This window comes from Lactuca virosa, chromosome 3 (genome assembly GCF_052849685.1).
Source record: "Lactuca virosa cultivar CGN04683 chromosome 3, Lactuca_virosa_CGN04683_v6, whole genome shotgun sequence".
Taxonomy (NCBI): domain Eukaryota; kingdom Viridiplantae; phylum Streptophyta; class Magnoliopsida; order Asterales; family Asteraceae; genus Lactuca; species Lactuca virosa.
This window is the reverse complement of record NC_136428.1, coordinates 276,484,023-276,487,600: the sequence shown is the minus strand read 5'-3', so window position 1 is coordinate 276,487,600 and position 3,578 is coordinate 276,484,023. Positions and strand designations below refer to the sequence as shown.

The window sequence follows — 3,578 nt, the reverse complement described above, 5'->3', positions numbered from 1 at the left end:
AAGAGTCCTTGTCGAATACGAAAAGATCGCATTCACGACGTGAATCCTTATGGTTCACGACGTGAACTCGGGAAATCAGAAAACTATAAATTCCCTTGCCCATTACGACTTGGGGAGTTTTTTGGCTGATTGGAAGGTTACCTGAAGACGATTTTGAGCAGAAGAAGAGCTCTGGAAAAGGATTTCAACATCAAAAGGAGTAAAGGTTCATAATTAATTAATTAGTTTGATAGTTATGAACATGTTTGATAATTTGATTTGTTTTTGCTTACTTGTTACTATGAGTAGCTGAATCTAGCAGCTCTTGTCTAGCTAGATGAAGCTTCTGAATTATGTTTTAGCTCAATGACTATTGAATTTGATTAGTTGGTAAATTGCTTATGCTTTATTATCATTACCTAGCATGTTATTTTAGTTTCTTAGTTGCTAAAGTTCATGTTCTATGTAGCTTAGTAACCATTAAATTACATGAACTTGAAACCTAGTGATTTAGTGAACATTGAATTGCTAGAGCTAGGATCGACCAAAATCTTAGATAAGTGATAAAAGTAACTAATTTAGCTGTGCTAGAGGACATAATTTATGACCATAATTGTGTTTGCTTAGATAAATCTTACATAGCTCACCTATAATTAATAACTAATTTTGTGTTTTGCTTATGTGTGACCATACAAGGTAGCTCATGAATTGGTAAAAAGATTAGTAAATTTGGACTTGAATTGCTAATTACATAATAATTGGTGACAAACTTTGATAATTCATAATTATTAGCTAAACATATATAAAGAAGTGGATTCAAACTAGACAGGAGTGTTTTTTAATTAGCTGATTTAATTATGTGATTTAAGTTCGTCTGGTCTTGCAAAATCAGATAAAACCCCTCTTTGCTCTAAAATTAGGTTAATTTAATAGTAGATAAATTAATTGGTCAAAACCGTTCCCTGAGATCGACACCCGACTTACGCAACTATTCTATAATTTTGACTAGGTACACTGCCTGGGTGCAATTAGTTAGTTAAGGTAGTTAGGTTATAAATAATAAAATTAGGTCTAGCTATTTGCACGCATCAAGTTTTTGGCGCCGTTGCCGGGGAACGACTTATTTGATTTGTTTGATTTGTTTGCTTTAGGTTGATCGATCCTTTTTGTGGGGTAAAACCTGCAAAAAGTTATTTTTCAAATTAGTTTTTTTTAGTACTAGGCTCACGACGTGAACCTTAAGTTCAGTATTTTCTCGTTTTTTTTCGTTTTTCTTTTCTGCGACAACACGAGGTGGTAGCCTTTACCATGTCGTGGTGGCTAGTCTGTAGGAAATTTTTATTTGGTTTTTGTTCAGTTTTACGTTTTTATTTTGTCTTTTTTGCAGGAGTTGATGGCCAGAGGATCCAACACACCTTTGGTGCCACCGCTTGAAGATCCGGAGTCTACGCTGCACAAAAAGAATAATAAGAAGTCGCCTTTACAAGAACTGAAATCAGCCTTTTCAAGGAAGTCAGGAAAGAAAACGGGAGAATCGAGTTCAACCTCAAAGAGCAAGTTTGAAGTCTTCGATCAATTTCCTAATCCACACGAGTCCGAGTACGAATCAGAAACAGAATTTGGACTTTATACGAGTAAACCCGAGAACGAGCCGGAGAACGAAATGGCGAACATTTATGAGATGGCCATGGGGGACTACAAGAAGCGCATTCGAGATGATGTGGGGTCGGGTTTAGTACATCCTACGATTCCTGCCAATGCCACATTCGAGTTAAAGGGACACATCCTTACTGCACTTAAGGATATTCCATTCTATGGGAAGGATCATGAGGATGCTTTCAAACATTTAGACGAGGTCAATGATATTGCGGATTATTTTAACACTCCTAATATCCCAAGGGAGACATCTTTGCTAAGGATGCTACCAGTCACTTTAAAGGGAGCTGCAAAAGATTGGTTGAAGGCACTTCCATCTGGTACAATCACCACATGGGCCCAATTGTGTGAGAAATTTCTAGATCAGTTTTGCCCAACCTCCAAAATCTCTAAACTCAAGAAGGCGATTGCCAACTTTGAGCAAAATCCGGGGGAATCATTATACGAGGCATGGGAGCGCTACAAGGGGTTGTTAAGGAATTGTCCTCAACATGACCTCAATATTCAACAAGAGATGTTGATATTCTATGATGGGGTGAATGTCATGACTAGACAACTCCTTGATTCGCAAGGACCACTAACGAAGAAGAACCCAAATCAGGCCAAGGAGCTAATTGAAGAATTTTCAAAGCACTCTCGTGAGTATCACAACCCAGGGCGTGATGGAATAAAAGGCAGTGGAGGTACACAAACTGAAGAGATGGCTGCTGTGATGGCAATGCTTAATAACATGGATAGGAGATTGACCCAAATGGACCAATCAATTCATGCGATTCGAGTTGGTTGCGAAAGGTGTAGTGGCCCATATTTGACAAAAGATTGTAATTTGGGTGATTTTGGAAATAAAAAAGCTCAAGTTTGTTATTCAAGTGGGGACAAGTATGATGAAGATTGGAGGAAACCAAAGAAGGAGTGGCTGCCATATGACAAGTACAAGAAACAGAAGGATGAGAAATTCAGGCAGACTGGCCGAGGTTTCTATCAAAAGGAGCAGCCACCAGCTGAGAAGAAAACTGATTTGGAGTCCATGTTAGTTCGTTTCATGGAAGTTTCTGGTAAAAGGCATGATGATGCTGATGTAGCACTTCAAGATCAAAGGACAATGATGAAGGAACAACAATTTTTGATGAAGAATCATCATGCCATGATGATAGACCAGCAAGCATCATTGAAGAATCAGCAAGCCTCCATCCATAACCTTGAAACCCAACTTGGCCAACTTACAACTTTGGTGAATGAGAGATTGTTTCCACAAATTCCTGAAAAGAAGACCCAATCTCACGTCATGACCATTGATACTAAAGAAGAGGCGATTTATGAGTTCCTGGAAGCATTAGAAGTGGAACCAAAGCCATCTGAACCGAAGCCAAAGAAGTCCAAGCTCAAAAACGAAGAAGCTGCTGAAACGCCAGATTCACGTCGTGAGCTCGATATGCTCACGACGTGGGCTCGGTCTGAACAGAATAAAATCGTATATGTTCCAGCTTATAAACCGCCTTTGACATTCCCGTCTCGAGCACATCTTAGCCCACTGGAAAGGGAACATCTGGAGTTTATTCAACAAATAAAGGGTATTCCTGTCAATACTCCTTTCATTGATTCGCTTTCGAAAATTCCAGAATACGCGAAGTTCCTCCAAGACTTAATAGACACTCGTCAAGAATTAAGGAAGAACTCCAAGGTCATTCTAAGTGAACAAAGCTCAAGGGCTGTATTAGGAGAGATACCTAAAAAGATGGGAGATCCTGGACGCCTCACTCTTCCATGTGAGTTTGGTAATAATTTGAAGACATATGCTTTAGCTGATTCTGGGGCTAACATAAATTTGATGCCATTTTCATTCTATCAAAAAATAAATATTCAGAAGATGAAGGCTACGAAGATGACAATCCACATGGCAAACCGTTCAGTGACTCACCCAAGAGGGATAACAGAAGACATCC

At 38.9% G+C, this 3,578-nt stretch overlaps 1 non-coding gene across 1 annotated transcript; it reads right to left on the bottom strand.

Annotated features, from left to right (window-relative positions):
* Window positions 1-2,026: 2,026 nt before the first annotated feature.
* LOC145168196 (small nucleolar RNA R71) lies at window positions 2,027-2,133 on the bottom strand. Its single transcript, XR_013741767.1, has one exon. It is a non-coding gene; the product is annotated as a small nucleolar RNA R71 (small nucleolar RNA).
* Window positions 2,134-3,578: the final 1,445 nt, after the last annotated feature.